Source organism: Argentina anserina, chromosome 2, assembly GCF_933775445.1.
Source record: "Argentina anserina chromosome 2, drPotAnse1.1, whole genome shotgun sequence".
Classification (NCBI taxonomy): domain Eukaryota; kingdom Viridiplantae; phylum Streptophyta; class Magnoliopsida; order Rosales; family Rosaceae; genus Argentina; species Argentina anserina.
Window position 1 is genome coordinate 10,239,061 of NC_065873.1, and position 17,743 is coordinate 10,256,803.

Genomic DNA, 17,743 nt, shown 5'->3' on the forward strand with positions numbered 1-17,743 from the left:
TGCAGATGAAATGATCACGGGCAATGTATCCTCTTCTCCTAGAAACGCATACTTCAAGTGGTCCGGAAGAACCTTAAGATCAAGCTTCGGAGCTTGAACCACAGAAGGAAGATTCTTGTTAGTAGTTAAGAGAATTGGACTAGGAGAGACAAAGCTTACCTCACGTGCAACCTCAAGAGAGGTCACGGTTTCATGAATCAAGGATGGCACGGCCTTGTTTGTTTCTAACACCGAAATGTTTGAGCTATCACTTGTAAATCCGGCCCCTTGGGCAATAGTGAGTGCCAACTCGTCATTTGTCAAGGTATCAAGATAGTTATCTGCAAGGGAATCAAGTATGTCAACTGAAAAACAATCACTTAACTCCGAAAGAGGATACCTCATAGCTTCAAAGATGTTGAAGCTAATCACTTCACCATCGAACTCAAAGGTGAGTGATCCACTAAACACATCTATTTTGGTTCGTGCGGTCCTCATGAAGGGGCGGCCTAACAAGATAGGAACCTCCTTGTCATCTGCCTCCGTTGGCTCCATGTCAATGACATAGAAGTCGGCAGGGAAGATCAAGCTCGAAACCTGCACAAGAACATCTTCAACATAGCCCAAAGGGACTTTGTTGGAACAATCAGCCAATCGAATCACAACATTATCACGTTTCAAATCACCTAGACCTAGGTTCTCATAGATATAGTGCGGCATTACATTAATAGATGCACCTAAGTCTAACATTATCTTTTCAAACGTCATGTTTCCGATTGTACAAGGGATAGAAAAACTCCCTGGATCCTTAAGCTTTGGTGGTAGCTTCCTTTGGAGCACGGCAGAAACCGTCTCACTCATTGTAACAACCTCCTTCTCTCGAGTCATCCTCTTATTGGTGCACAATTCTTTCAAAAACTTAGCATACTTAGGATTTTGTTGTATGCATTCAATAAGAGGCATGTTTACTTCCACCTTCTTGAAAATGTCGAGCATGGCTTGATCAGAGTCATCCTTCTTTTGCTTTGCGAATCTACTAGGGAAGGGAACACGAGGAAGATCATTAGTTGAAACCAAACCACTAGAGTTAGGATCCTTACCTTTGTCATGCACGGCATCATTGGCTTTAGAGGAGGCAGGGTCCTTCTCTAAGTCCTTAGCATTGAAACTCTCGGCCTCTAGTCCTTTAGAAGGCACGGCCTTCTTGTGTTGCTCCCTTGGAGCATCCAAGGTCCTCCCACTTCGTGTCACCATGGCCTTCACATTCGGATTAGGCTCAGTTTGGCTCGGCAACTTCCCTCCTTCATGGATCTTGCCCATGAAATCGATCACTTGTCCCATCTGCTTCTTAAGCTCGGTTATATCCTTAGAATGAGCTTGTTGACCTGTAACTAAAGCTTGAGTAGCAGAGTTTAGATTTTGTTGCCCTTGAGCAAGAGACTTCAAAAGTTCATCATAATTAGGTGAAGATGCATTATTTGAACCATGAACATTAGAGTTAAAGGGAGCAGAACCTTGAGGTACCTGAGGCCTCACAAACAAACCTGAAGGACGAGGTCCTTGACCTTGAGCATTGGATGGTTGAGCATTGTTGCTCCAACGAAAATTTGGATGATCTCTAAGTCCAGGGTTGTATGTGTTCGAATATGGATCGTACCTAGGCCTTTGTTGCCCCATAAAGTTCAACTCTTCTTCAGTCATTGCACCATTTGGACAATTGTCAGTAGTGTGATCCTTGAAAGAACAAATGCCGCATGCTTGAGGGGTGATGCTCGAACCATTGAATGCCTTGACTAGCACGTCAAGCTTTCTTTCTAAAGTAGCCATCTGATTCCTTGCATCAACATCATACACCCCACGGCTCTTGCTTCCTCTCTTCTCCTTGGAACTAAATTGGCGATTGTTGTCAGCCAAGTCATCAATCAAGGTGTAAGCTTCTTGACCGGTTTTGTTCATGAATGTGCAGCCACATGCCGAGTCCACCATGCTCTTATTGGTGGTGTCGAGTCCTTCATAGAAGAATTGTACCAAGTCATCCAACGAAATACCATGGTGAGGGCACTTCCTTTGTAGTTCCTGAAATTCCTCCCAAGCCTCATAGAGTGAATCACCATCTTTTTGAGTGAAGTTCTGAATCTCCCTCCTAAGTCTTTTCGTGAGTTGAGCAGGGAAGAATTGCTTCAAGAACCTCCTAGTCATTTCATCCCATGTAGTGATGATTCCTGCAGGCAAAGAATATAACCAACGTTTAGCATCATCCTTAAGGGTAAATGGGAACAAAAGCAACCTCAAGCCTTCTTGAGAAAGGTGATGAATCGATTGGAGCTTGCAAATGTCCAAGAACTCCCTAAGGTGAACATTAGGGTCTTCCATTGAAGAGCCAGAGTACTTAGGCAGCTGCCCAAGCAATTGAACAGGAATGGAGAAGTTAGCTTCATCAGGTGGAGTGAAAGCAATGCATGAGGGTGATTCCGGGGTGGTAGGAATGAATGCATTCTTGAGTGCCATTGGAGCACCAACAGGAATTATGTCACGGCCCGCAATTGTGTCTAAGTCTTCCTCTTCTTCTGATCTAGGTGAAGAGTTTAAGATTGAATTGCTTGGAGATGCTTCGAAATTTAAAGGTCTACTTATGAAAGAGTTGTTCAAATCTCTAAGTGCTTGAATTCGATCTTTGAGCTCTTGTGTCTTCTTAGAAAATTCGGACATGCATAGTACCTGTTTGTATGAAAGGTAACGAGTTAGCATAGAAGAATACATGATGGATACATAAAATTCGTGCCTTCCCTTAGTCATACACACGCACACTTAAGGGGGAAGGGCACGGCAACTATGTTGTTTACAAAGAGTTAGTTCTTTACGTTTTCACAAGTTCATACATTCACAAGTTCTTTTAGCTATTTCAATGCTTGAATGATCGATTGATTCTAAGTTGTAAATCAAGGTGGACGTGCGGCCTAAGTATGGATGTCTAGACATAAAATCAAGTCTTTGTTTCAGAAGGCCTTTAGCTCAATCAGAGATAGTGAACATGGTAGGACTCATTTGTTGAACTACGGAGAGCGAACTCCCTATCGACTCCATCACCGAGATGTATGTCAGTCAGTAGTTCTCTGAGATCCAATTTTGGTCCCATGCACCAGAGTAATAAAAGAGCGTGCCCCTTACTCAGCTGGACTTAACCTCATGTGTTAGACAAAACTCCAAGTGTTAATAAAAGCCGCCCTCGACCTCATGCAAACTCGAGAGCTAGCATGAAGGGTTAAGGCTAATATTAACAAAAGGGACTTTACCTATTCCGTTTGATTTACAACCTACAACAATCATTCACTCAAGCACCAAAACAACAACCTAAGTTACATTACTATATGTTACACGAAATAAGAATAAGAATATACAAATGTACAATATTCACAATGAATTCGTAGTAAAAGTTAGGGATCCATCTCTAATCGTTCCCCGGCAACGGCGCCATTTGATGATTGCTCGATTACTCGACATCAATATTTAACCCTGAACACATCATAGTAGTATAAAGCAAGAGGGTATCGTTCACAAACCGGGGATCCAGCCAGGGCTTAGGATCACTTCAATTAACACGAATTCATAAAGGTTTTAAAGTTTGATATAGATTTTGGATTGAGTCATAAAAACAGTAAATAAAACCTAAGCTAATATATACATGTGATCAACCAACCAACACATAAACAATCACCAAAACAATTCACATAGAGGGAATCGAACCAAGTTCTACAACTTCTTAGTATCATGCCGAGACATACATTGAACAACCAAGAATGGATCATGCAATTAGGTTTCTAAGCAGTAACCTAAACACATAGACACTTAACACATTCAATCACAACCAAGCAGCCATAATCGAAATTCTAACATGTTCATCTTAATCATGTAATCCCAAAGCCATGCACATTGAATTCATCAAGTATGTCACTTACTTAACCAACAACCATGCAATTCGAAAATCACATAAACAAGAATAACCATGCTCTTAGCATAAGTCTTTAATCCAACAACCTAAATATCATGCTACAAGCATAGTCATAACACCTAGGAATCGAAAATTGTTCAAGCACACATTCGGCAGAAAACCAAAACAGAAAATCATAAAACCAAAACATAATTTTCGAATCATCTATATAAATTGAATCAAGTAGCTATTTCATAGACAAAATTGATACAAGACTACTCTAACCAAATCGCAACTTCATCCATGATTCGAAATAAAACCTAAACCCGAAATAGACAAGAGTGAGTCATGGTTACACTTTATAAATCAAGCAATCCACAAGTGTAGCCGAGTCTTCTATGGATGAAACCTCCTTCACAAGCGTGTTTGAAGGCTATTGATAGGTGAGGAATGATGGAATCGGTTTTAGGATTTCTTGGAATGGTGAAGGATGAATTCGGCAGAGCTATGGCTGTGTTTTTGTGTAGGGTTGATGATGTTGCTGAATGGAGAGGCCGGCCTCTATATATAGAGGTGTAGGAAGCCTTCTTGCGTGCCAAAAGGAAATAGAATCCAATTGGGAAACTGAAATCCTCTTTGTTATGGATTTGCTTTATGTACTCCATATCCAACTTGATGTAGGAAACCAAGTTCAATAGGGAGATCTCTTTAAGGGCTGCACGGCAATCTCTTAGTCCAACTAGGAGTAGCTAGGCCGGCCTCCTCTTCTCCTTCTTCAACTCGAATATGATTTCCTTGTTCAACTAGGAATGCAACTCGGCAACTCTCCTTTCTTTCCAAATATGATTTGTCGTTCCTGAAAAGAAATCGTCGATCAAGGAATAGGAAAGAATGAAAATAGGAAAGTAGAGTCCTAGTCGAGTAAGGAATCCTAGTTCAATCAGGAGTTCTAACACTTAGCACAATTTCATCATCAAATCATCTAAAATCGAAATAGCTTTACTTCAAACATACATATGACAAATATGAACCTAAAACAACTAAATAAGAAGTAACAAAGCATAAGAATAGGGCATATATACATTAAGAACGTCACACTTTGTGTTCCTATCATGGGAGTGTGTTTCTTTCAAACTGAGTATCTTTACATCGTTTGCGTATCTTTAATATTCCAATTGTGTATCTTTACATCGTTTGCGTATCTTTACTATTCCAATTGTGTATCTTTACATCGTTTGCGTATCTTTACTATTCCAATTGTGTATCTTTTCATTTCTCGTTTGAGTATCTTTCTGTAAGACTTTCTGATGCGAGTTTCTATTGAATTTGAGAGTTTTTCAAGTGTGGGAGTGTGTTTCTTTCAAACTGAGTATCTTTACATCGTTTGCGTATCTTTACTATTCCAATTGTGTATCTTTACATCGTTTGCGTATCTTTACTATTCCAATTGTGTATCTTTTCATTTCTCGTTTGAGTATCTTTCTGTAAGGCTTTGTGATGCGAGTTTCTATTGAATTTGAGAGTTTTTCAAGTGTGGGAGTGTGTTTCTTTCAAACTGAGTATCTTTACATCGTTTGCGTATGTTTACTATTCCAATTGTGTATCTTTACATCGTTTGCGTATCTTCACTTTTCCAGTTGTGTATCTTTTCATTTCTCGTTTGAGTATCTTTCTGTATGGCTTCTGATGCGAGTTTCTATTGTATTTGAGAGTTTTGCAAGTGTGGGAGTGTGTTTCTTTCAAACTGAGTATCTTTACATCGTTTGCGTATCTTTACTATTCCAGTTGTGTATCTTTTCATTTCTCGTTTGAGTATCTTTCTGTATGGCTTTTGATGCGAGTTTCTATTGTATTTGAGAGTTTTGCACGTGTGGGAGTGTGTTTCTTTCAAACTGAGTATCTTTACATCGTTTGCGTATCTTTACTATTCCAATTGTGTATCTTTACATCGTTTGCGTATCTTTACTATTCCAATTATGTATCTTTTCATTTCTCGTTTGAGTATCTTTCTGTAAGGCTTTCTGATGCGAGTTTCTATTGAATTTGAGAGTTTTTCAAGTGTGGGAGTGTGTTTCTTTCAAATTGAGTATCTTTACATCGTTTGCGTATCTTTACTATTCCAATTGTGTATCTTTTCATTTCTCGTTTGAGTATCTTTCTGTAAGGCTTTCTGATGCGAGTTTCTATTGAATTTGAGAGTTTTTCAAGTGTGGGAGTGTGTTTCTTTCAAACTGAGTATCTTTACATCGTTTGCGTATCTTTACTATTCCAGTTGATTATCTTTTCATTTCTCGTTTGAGTATCTTTCTGTATGGCTTCTGATGCGAGTTTCTATTGTATTTGAGAGTTTTGTAAGTGTGGGAGTGTGTTTCTTTCAAACTGAGTATCTTTACATCGTTTGCGTATCTTTACTATTCCAATTGTGTATCTTTACATCGTTTGCGTATCTTTACTATTCCAGTTGTGTATCTTTTCATTTCTCGTTTAAGTATCTTTCTGTATGGCTTCTGATGCGAGTTTCTATTGTATTTGAGAGTTTTGCAAGTGTGGGAGTGTGTTTCTTTCAAACTGAGTATCTTTACATCGTTTGCGTATCTTTACTATTCCAATTGTGTATCTTTTCATTTCTCGTTTGAGTATCTTTCTGTAAGGCTTTCTGATGCGAGTTTCTATTGAATTTGAGAGTTTTGCAAGTGTCGGAGTGTGTTTCTTTCAAACTGAGTATCTTTACATCGTTTGCGTATCTTTACTATTCCAATTGTGTATCTTTACATCGTTTGCGTATCTTTACTATTCCAATTATGTATCTTTTCATTTCTCGTTTGAGTATCTTTCTATAAGGCTTCTGATGCGAGTTTCTATTGAATTTGAGAGTTTTGCAAGTGTGGGAGTGTGTTTCTTTCAAACTGAGTATCTTTACATCGTTTGCGTATCTTTACTATTCCAATTGTGTATCTTTACATCGTTTGCGTATCTTTACTATTCCACTTGTGTATCTTTTTATTTCTCGTTTGAGTATCTTTCTATAAGGCTTCTGATGCGAGTTTCTATTGAATTTGAGAGTTTTGCAAGTGTCGGAGTGTGTTTCTTTCAAACTGAGTATCTTTACATCGTTTGCGTATCTTTACTATTCCAATTGTGTATCTTTACATCGTTTGCGTATCTTTACTATTCCACTTGTGTATCTTTTTATTTCTCGTTTGAGTATCTTTCTATAAGGCTTCTGATGCGAGTTTCTATTGAATTTGAGAGTTTTGCAAGTGTGGGAGTGTGTTTCTTTCAAACTGAGTATCTTTACATCGTTTGCGTATCTTTACTATTCCAATTGTGTATCTTTACATCGTTTGCGTATCTTTACTATTCCAATTATGTATCTTTTCATTTCTCGTTTGAGTATCTTTCTATAAGGCTTCTGATGCGAGTTTCTATTGAATTTGAGAGTTTTGCAAGTGTGGGAGTGTGTTTCTTTCAAACTGAGTATCTTTACATCGTTTGCGTATCTTTACTATTCCAATTGTGTATCTTTACATCGTTTGCGTATCTTTACTATTCCACTTGTGTATCTTTTTATTTCTCGTTTAAGTATCTTTCTGTAAGGCTTTCTGATGCGAGTTTCTATTGAATTTGAGAGTTTTTCAAGTGTGGGAGTGTGTTTCTTTCAAACTGAGTATCTTTACATCGTTTGCGTTTCTTTACTATTCCAATTGTGTATCTGTACATCGTTTGCGTATCTTTACTATTCCAGTTGTGTATCTTTTCATTTCTCGTTTGAGTATCTTTCTGTATGGCTTCTGATGCGAGTTTCTATTGTATTTGAGAGTTTTGCAAGTGTAGGAGTGTGTTTCTTTCAAACTGAGTATCTTTACATCGTTTGCGTCTCTTTACTATTCCAATTGTGTATCTTTACATCGTTTGCGTATCTTCACTTTTCCAGTTGTGTATCTTTTCATTTCTCGTTTGAGTATCTTTCTGTATGGCTTCTGATGCGAGTTTCTATTGTATTTGAGAGTTTTGCAAGTGTGGGAGTGTGTTTCTTTCAAACTGAGTATCTTTACATCGTTTGCGTATCTTTACTATTCCAATTGTGTATCTTTACATCGTTTGCGTATCTTTACTATTCCAATTGTGTATCTTTACATCGTTTGCGTATCTTTACTATTCCAATTGTGTATCTTTTCATTTCTCGTTTGAGTATCTTTCTGTAAGGCTTTCTGATGCGAGTTTCTATTGAATTTGAGAGTTTTTCAAGTGTGGGAGTGTGTTTCTTTCAAACTGAGTATCTTTACATCGTTTGCGTATCTTTACTATTCCAATTGTGTATCTTTACATCGTTTGCGTATCTTTACTATTCCAGTTGTGTATCTTTTCATTTCTCGTTTGAGTATCTTTCTGTATGGCTTCTGATGCGAGTTTCTATTGTATTTGAGAGTTTTGCAAGTGTGGGAGTGTGTTTCTTTCAAACTGAGTATCTTTACATCGTTTGCGTATCTTTACTATTCCAATTGTGTATCTTTTCATTTCTCGTTTGAGTATCTTTCTGTAAGACTTTCTGATGCGAGTTTCTATTGAATTTGAGAGTTTTTCAAGTGTGGGAGTGTGTTTCTTTCAAACTGAGTATCTTTACATCGTTTGCGTATCTTTACTATTCCAATTGTGTATCTTTACATCGTTTGCGTATCTTTACTATTCCAATTGTGTATCTTTTCATTTCTCGTTTGAGTATCTTTCTGTAAGGCTTTGTGATGCGAGTTTCTATTGAATTTGAGAGTTTTTCAAGTGTGGGAGTGTGTTTCTTTCAAACTGAGTATCTTTACATCGTTTGCGTATGTTTACTATTCCAATTGTGTATCTTTACATCGTTTGCGTATCTTTACTATTCCAGTTGTGTATCTTTTCATTTCTCGTTTGAGTATCTTTCTGTATGGCTTCTGATGCGAGTTTCTAATGAATTTGAGAGATTTTCAGGTGTGGGAGTGTGTTTCTTTCAAACTGAGTATCTTTACATCGTTTGCGTATCTTTACTATTCCAGTTGTGTATCTTTTCATTTCTCGTTTGAGTATCTTTCTGTATGGCTTTTGATGCGAGTTTCTATTGTATTTGAGAGTTTTGCACGTGTGGGAGTGTGTTTCTTTCAAACTGAGTATCTTTACATCGTTTGCGTATCTTTACTATTCCAATTGTGTATCTTTACATCGTTTGCGTATCTTTACTATTCCAATTGTGTATCTTTTCATTTCTCGTTTGAGTATCTTTCTGTAAGGCTTTCTGATGCGAGTTTCTATTGAATTTGAGAGTTTTTCAAGTGTGGGAGTGTGTTTCTTTCAAATTGAGTATCTTTACATCGTTTGCGTATCTTTACTATTCCAATTGTGTATCTTTTCATTTCTCGTTTGAGTATCTTTCTGTAAGGCTTTCTGATGCGAGTTTCTATTGAATTTGAGAGTTTTTCAAGTGTGGGAGTGTGTTTCTTTCAAACTGAGTATCTTTACATCGTTTGCGTATCTTTACTATTCCAGTTGATTATCTTTTCATTTCTCGTTTGAGTATCTTTCTGTATGGCTTCTGATGCGAGTTTCTATTGTATTTGAGAGTTTTGTAAGTGTGGGAGTGTGTTTCTTTCAAACTGAGTATCTTTACATCGTTTGCGTATCTTTACTATTCCAATTGTGTATCTTTACATCGTTTGCGTATCTTTACTATTCCAGTTGTGTATCTTTTCATTTCTCGTTTAAGTATCTTTCTGTATGGCTTCTGATGCGAGTTTCTATTGTATTTGAGAGTTTTGCAAGTGTGGGAGTGTGTTTCTTTCAAACTGAGTATCTTTACATCGTTTGCGTATCTTTACTATTCCAATTGTGTATCTTTTCATTTCTCGTTTGAGTATCTTTCTGTAAGGCTTTCTGATGCGAGTTTCTATTGAATTTGAGAGTTTTGCAAGTGTCGGAGTGTGTTTCTTTCAAACTGAGTATCTTTACATCGTTTGCGTATCTTTACTATTCCAATTGTGTATCTTTACATCGTTTGCGTATCTTTACTATTCCAATTATGTATCTTTTCATTTCTCGTTTGAGTATCTTTCTATAAGGCTTCTGATGCGAGTTTCTATTGAATTTGAGAGTTTTGCAAGTGTGGGAGTGTGTTTCTTTCAAACTGAGTATCTTTACATCGTTTGCGTATCTTTACTATTCCAATTGTGTATCTTTACATCGTTTGCGTATCTTTACTTTTCCAATTGTGTATCTTTTCATTTCTCGTTTGAGTATCTTTCTGTAAGGCTTTCTGATGCGAGTTTCTATTGAATTTGAGAGTTTTTCAAGTGTGGGAGTGTGTTTCTTTCAAACTGAGTATCTTTACATCGTTTGCGTATCTTTACTATTCCAATTGTGTATCTGTACATCGTTTGCGTATCTTTACTATTCCAGTTGTGTATCTTTTCATTTCTCGTTTGAGTATCTTTCTGTATGGCTTCTGATGCGAGTTTCTATTGTATTTGAGAGTTTTGCAAGTGTAGGAGTGTGTTTCTTTCAAACTGAGTATCTTTACATCGTTTGCGTATCTTTACTATTCCAATTGTGTATCTTTACATCGTTTCCGTATCTTTACTATTCACGTTGTGTATCTTTTCATTTCTCGTTTGAGTATCTTTCTGTATGGCTTCTGATGCGAGTTTCTATTGTATTTGAGAGTTTTGCAAGTGTGGGAGTGTGTTTCTTTCAAACTGAGTATCTTTACATCGTTTGCGTATCTTTACTATTCCAATTGTGTATCTTTACATCGTTTGCGTATCTTTACTATTCCAATTATGTATCTTTTCATTTCTCGTTTGAGTATCTTTCTGTAAGGCTTCTGATGCGAGTTTCTATTGAATTTGAGAGTTTTGCAAGTGTGGGAGTGTGTTTCTTTCAAACTGAGTATCTTTACATCGTTTGCGTATCTTTACTATTCCAATTGTGTATCTTTACATCGTTTGCGTATCTTTACTATTCCAATTGTGTATCTTTTCATTTCTCGTTTGAGTATCTTTCTGTAAGGCTTTCTGATGCGAGTTTCTATTGAATTTGAGAGTTTTTCAAGTGTGGGAGTGTGTTTCTTTGAAACTGAGTATCTTTACATCGTTTGCGTATCTTTACTATTCCAGTTGATTATCTTTTCATTTCTCGTTTGAGTATCTTTCTGTATGGCTTCTGATGCGAGTTTCTATTGTATTTGAGAGTTTTGCAAGTGTGGGAGTGTGTTTCTTTCAAACTGAGTATCTTTACATCGTTTGCGTATCATTACTATTCCAATTGTGTATCTTTACATCGTTTGCGTATCTTTACTATTCCAGTTGTGTAGCTTTTCATTTCTCATTTAAGTATCTTTCTGTATGGCTTCTGATGCGAGTTTCTATTGTATTTGAGAGTTTTGCAAGTGTGGGAGTGTGTTTCTTTCAAACTGAGTATCTTTACATCGTTTGCGTATCTTTACTATTCCAATTGTGTATCTTTTCATTTCTCGTTTGAGTATCTTTCTGTAAGGCTTTCTGATGCGAGTTTCTATTGAATTTGAGAGTTCTTCAAGTGTGGGAGTGTGTTTCTTTCAAACTGAGTATCTTTACATCGTTTGCGTATCTTTCCTATTCCAATTGTGTATCTTTACATCGTTTGCGTATCTTTACTATTCCAATTGTGTATCTTTTCATTTCTCGTTTGAGTATCTTTCTGTAAGGCTTTCTGATGCGAGTTTCTATTGAATTTGAGAGTTTTTCAAGTGTGGGAGTGTGTTTCTTTCAAACTGAGTATCTTTACATCGTTTGCGTATCTTTACTATTCCAGTTGATTATCTTTTCATTTCTCGTTTGAGTATCTTTCTTTATGGCTTCTGATGCGAGTTTCTATTGTATTTGAGAGTTTTGCAAGTGTGGGAGTGTGTTTCTTTCAAACTGAGTATCTTTACATCGTTTGCGTATCTTTACTATTCCAATTGTGTATCTTTACATCGTTTGCGTATCTTTACTATTCTAATTGTGTATCTTTTCATTTCTCGTTTGAGTATCTTTCTGTAAGGCTTTCTGATGCGAGTTTCTATTGAATTTGAGAGTTTTTCAAGTGTGGGAGTGTGTTTCTTTCAAACTGAGTATCTTTACATCGTTTGCGTATCTTTACTATTCCAATTGTGTATCTTTACATCGTTTGCGTATCTTTACTATTCCAATTGTGTATCTTTTCATTTCTCGTTTGAGTATCTTTCTGTAAGGCTTTCTGATGCGAGTTTCTATTGAATTTGAGAGTTTTTCAAGTGTGGGAGTGTGTTTCTTTCAAACTGAGTATCTTTACATCGTTTGCGTATCTTTACTATTCCAATTGTGTATCTTTACATCGTTTGCGTATCTTTACTATTCCAATTGTGTATCTTTTCATTTCTCGTTTGAGTATCTTTCTGTAAGGCTTTCTGATGCGAGTTTCTATTGAATTTGAGAGTTTTTCAAGTGTGGGAGTGTGTTTCTTTCAAACTGAGTATCTTTACATCGTTTGCGTATCTTTACTATTCCAATTGTGTATCTTTACATCGTTTGCGTATCTTTACTATTCCAGTTGTGTATCTTTTTATTTCTCGTTTGAGTAACTTTCTGTATGGCTTCTGATGCGAGTTTCTATTGAATTTGAGAGATTTTCAAGTGTGGGAGTGTGTTTCTTTCAAACTGAGTATCTTTACATCGTTTGCGTATCTTTACTATTCCAGTTGTGTATCTTTTCATTTCGCGTTTGAGTATCTTTCTGTATGGCTTTTGATGCGAGTTTCTATTGTATTTGAGAGTTTTGCAAGTGTGGGAGTGTGTTTCTTTCAAACTGAGTATCTTTACATCGTTTGCGTATCTTTACTATTCCAATTGTGTATCTTTACATCGTTTGCGTATCTTTACTATTCCAATTGTGTATCTTTTCATTTCTCATTTGAGTATCTTTCTGTAAGGCTTTCTGATGCGAGTTTCTATTGAATTTGAGAGTTTTTCAAGTGTGGGAGTGTGTTTCTTTCAAACTGAGTATCTTTACATCGTTTGCGTATCTTTACTATTCCAATTGTGTATCTTTTCATTTCTCGTTCGAGTATCTTTCTGTAAGGCTTTCTGATGCGAGTTTCTATTGAATTTGAGAGTTTTTCAAGTGTGGGAGTGTGTTTCTTTCAAACTGAGTATCTTTACATCGTTTGCGTATCTTTACTATTCCAATTGTGTATCTTTACATCGTTTGCGTATCTTTACTATTCCAATTGTGTATCTTTTCATTTCTCGTTTGAGTATCTTTCTATAAGGCTTTCTGATGCGAGTTTCTATTGAATTTGAGAGTTTTTCAAGTGTGGGAGTGTGTTTCTTTCAAACTGAGTATCTTTACATCGTTTGCGTATCTTTACTATTCCAATTGTGTATCTTTTCATTTCTCGTTTGAGTATCTTTCTGTATGGCTTCTGATGCGAGTTTCTATTGAATTTGAGAGTTTTTCAAGTGTGGGAGTGTGTTTCTTTCAAACTGAGTATCTTTACATCGTTTGCGTATCTTTACTATTCCAGTTGATTATCTTTTCATTTCTCGTTTGAGTATCTTTCTGTATGGCTTCTGATGCGAGTTTCTATTGTATTTGAGAGTTTTGCAAGTGTGGGAGTGTGTTTCTTTCAAACTGAGTATCTTTACATCGTTTGCGTATCTTTACTATTCCAATTGTGTATCTTTACATCGTTTGCGTATCTTTACTATTCCAATTGTGTATCTTTTCATTTCTCGTTTGAGTATCTTTCTGTAAGGCTTTCTGATGCGAGTTTCTATTGATTTTGAGAGTTTTTCAAGTGTGGGAGTGTGTTTCTTTCAAACTGAGTATATTTACATCGTTTGCGTATCTTTACTATTCCAATTGTGTATCTTTTCATTTCTCGTTTGAGTATCTTTCTGTAAGGCTTTCTGATGCGAGTTTCTATTGAATTTGAGAGTTCTTCAAGTGTGGGAGTGTGTTTCTTTCAAACTGAGTATCTTTACATCGTTTGCGTATCTTTCCTATTCCAATTGTGTATCTTTACATCGTTTGCGTATCTTTACTATTCCAATTGTGTATCTTTTCATTTCTCGTTTGAGTATCTTTCTGTAAGGCTTTCTGATGCGGGTTTCTATTGAATTTGAGAGTTTTTCAAGTGTGGGAGTGTGTTTCTTTCAAACTGAGTATCTTTACATCGTTTGCGTATCTTTACTATTCCAGTTGATTATCTTTTCATTTCTCGTTTGAGTATCTTTCTGTATGGCTTCTGATGCGAGTTTCTATTGTATTTGAGAGTTTTGCAAGTGTGGGAGTGTGTTTCTTTCAAACTGAGTATCTTTACATCGTTTGCGTATCTTTACTATTCCAATTGTGTATCTTTACATCGTTTGCGTATCTTTACTATTCTAATTGTGTATCTTTTCATTTCTCGTTTGAGTATCTTTCTGTAAGGCTTTCTGATGCGAGTTTCTATTGAATTTGAGAGTTTTTCAAGTGTGGGAGTGTGTTTCTTTCAAACTGAGTATCTTTACATCGTTTGCGTATCTTTACTATTCCAATTGTGTATCTTTACATCGTTTGCGTATCTTTACTATTCCAATTGTGTATCTTTTCATTTCTCGTTTGAGTATCTTTCTGTAAGGCTTTCTGATGCGAGTTTCTATTGAATTTGAGAGTTTTTCAAGTGTGGGAGTGTGTTTCTTTCAAACTGAGTATCTTTACATCGTTTGCGTATCTTTACTATTCCAATTGTGTATCTTTACATCGTTTGCGTATCTTTACTATTCCAATTGTGTATCTTTTCATTTCTCGTTTGAGTATCTTTCTGTAAGGCTTTCTGATGCGAGTTTCTATTGAATTTGAGAGTTTTTCAAGTGTGGGAGTGTGTTTCTTTCAAACTGAGTATCTTTACATCGTTTGCGTATCTTTACTATTCCAATTGTGTATCTTTACATCGTTTGCGTATCTTTACTATTCCAGTTGTGTATCTTTTTATTTCTCGTTTGAGTAACTTTCTGTATGGCTTCTGATGCGAGTTTCTATTGAATTTGAGAGATTTTCAAGTGTGGGAGTGTGTTTCTTTCAAACTGAGTATCTTTACATCGTTTGCGTATCTTTACTATTCCAGTTGTGTATCTTTTCATTTCGCGTTTGAGTATCTTTCTGTATGGCTTTTGATGCGAGTTTCTATTGTATTTGAGAGTTTTGCAAGTGTGGGAGTGTGTTTCTTTCAAACTGAGTATCTTTACATCGTTTGCGTATCTTTACTATTCCAATTGTGTATCTTTACATCGTTTGCGTATCTTTACTATTCCAATTGTGTATCTTTTCATTTCTCATTTGAGTATCTTTCTGTAAGGCTTTCTGATGCGAGTTTCTATTGAATTTGAGAGTTTTTCAAGTGTGGGAGTGTGTTTCTTTCAAACTGAGTATCTTTACATCGTTTGCGTATCTTTACTATTCCAATTGTGTATCTTTTCATTTCTCGTTCGAGTATCTTTCTGTAAGGCTTTCTGATGCGAGTTTCTATTGAATTTGAGAGTTTTTCAAGTGTGGGAGTGTGTTTCTTTCAAACTGAGTATCTTTACATCGTTTGCGTATCTTTACTATTCCAATTGTGTATCTTTACATCGTTTGCGTATCTTTACTATTCCAATTGTGTATCTTTTCATTTCTCGTTTGAGTATCTTTCTATAAGGCTTTCTGATGCGAGTTTCTATTGAATTTGAGAGTTTTTCAAGTGTGGGAGTGTGTTTCTTTCAAACTGAGTATCTTTACATCGTTTGCGTATCTTTACTATTCCAATTGTGTATCTTTTCATTTCTCGTTTGAGTATCTTTCTGTATGGCTTCTGATGCGAGTTTCTATTGAATTTGAGAGTTTTTCAAGTGTGGGAGTGTGTTTCTTTCAAACTGAGTATCTTTACATCGTTTGCGTATCTTTACTATTCCAGTTGATTATCTTTTCATTTCTCGTTTGAGTATCTTTCTGTATGGCTTCTGATGCGAGTTTCTATTGTATTTGAGAGTTTTGCAAGTGTGGGAGTGTGTTTCTTTCAAACTGAGTATCTTTACATCGTTTGCGTATCTTTACTATTCCAATTGTGTATCTTTACATCGTTTGCGTATCTTTACTATTCCAATTGTGTATCTTTTCATTTCTCGTTTGAGTATCTTTCTGTAAGGCTTTCTGATGCGAGTTTCTATTGAATTTGAGAGTTTTTCAAGTGTGGGAGTGTGTTTCTTTCAAACTGAGTATCTTTACATCGTTTGCGTATCTTTACTATTCCAATTGTGTATCTTTACATCGTTTGCGTATCTTTACTATTCCAATTGTGTATCTTTTCATTTCTCGTTTGAGTATCTTTCTGTAAGGCTTTCTGATGCGAGTTTCTATTGATTTTGAGAGTTTTTCAAGTGTGGGAGTGTGTTTCTTTCAAACTGAGTATATTTACATCGTTTGCGTATCTTTACTATTCCAATTGTGTATCTTTTCATTTCTCGTTCGAGTATCTTTCTGTAAGGCTTTCTGATGCGAGTTTCTATTGAATTTGAGAGTTTTTCAAGTGTGTGAGTGTGTTTCTTTCAAACTGAGTATCTTTACATCGTTTGCGTATCTTTACTATTCCAATTGTGTATCTTTACATCGTTAGCGTATCTTTACTATTCCAATTGTGTATCTTTTCATTTCTCGTTTGAGTATCTTTCTGTAAGGCTTTCTGATGCGAGTTTCTATTGAATTTGAGTGTTTTTCAAGTGTGGGAGTGTGTTTCTTTCAAACTGAGTATCTTTACATCGTTTGCGTATCTTTACTATTCCAATTGTGTATCTTTTCATTTCTCGTTCGAGTATCTTTCTGTAAAGCTTTCTGATGCGAGTTTCTATTGAATTTGAGAGTTTTTCAAGTGTGGGAGTGTGTTTCTTTCAAACTGAGTATCTTTACATCGTTTGCGTATCTTTACTATTCCAATTGTGTATCTTTACATCGTTTGCGTATCTTTACTATTCCAATTGTGTATCTTTTCATTTCTCGTTTGAGTATCTTTCTGTAAGGCTTTCTGATGCGAGTTTCTATTGAATTTGAGAGTTTTTCAAGTGTGGGAGTGTGTTTCTTTCAAACTGAGTATCTTTACATCGTTTGCGTATCATTACTATTCCAATTGTGTATCTTTACATCGTTTGCGTATCTTTACTATTCCAGTTGTGTAGCTTTTCATTTCTCATTTAAGTATCTTTCTGTATGGCTTCTGATGCGAGTTTCTATTGTATTTGAGAGTTTTGCAAGTGTGGGAGTGTGTTTCTTTCAAACTGAGTATCTTTACATCGTTTGCGTATCTTTACTATTCCAATTGTGTATCTTTTCATTTCTCGTTTGAGTATCTTTCTGTAAGGCTTTCTGATGCGAGTTTCTATTGAATTTGAGAGTTCTTCAAGTGTGGGAGTGTGTTTCTTTCAAACTGAGTATCTTTACATCGTTTGCGTATCTTTCCTATTCCAATTGTGTATCTTTACATCGTTTGCGTATCTTTACTATTCCAATTGTGTATCTTTTCATTTCTCGTTTGAGTATCTTTCTGTAAGGCTTTCTGATGCGAGTTTCTATTGAATTTGAGAGTTTTTCAAGTGTGGGAGTGTGTTTCTTTCAAACTGAGTATCTTTACATCGTTTGCGTATCTTTACTATTCCAGTTGATTATCTTTTCATTTCTCGTTTGAGTATCTTTCTGTATGGCTTCTGATGCGAGTTTCTATTGTATTTGAGAGTTTTGCAAGTGTGGGAGTGTGTTTCTTTCAAACTGAGTATCTTTACATCGTTTGCGTATCTTTACTATTCC

The 17,743-nt window shown here is 36.1% G+C and overlaps 1 non-coding gene across 1 annotated transcript; it reads left to right on the top strand.

Moving 5' to 3' along the window:
• The first annotated feature begins 2,023 nt into the window (after positions 1-2,023).
• On the top strand, positions 2,024-2,130 carry LOC126785551 (small nucleolar RNA R71). The gene has a single exon (XR_007671081.1). It is a non-coding gene; the product is annotated as a small nucleolar RNA R71 (small nucleolar RNA).
• Positions 2,131-17,743: the final 15,613 nt, after the last annotated feature.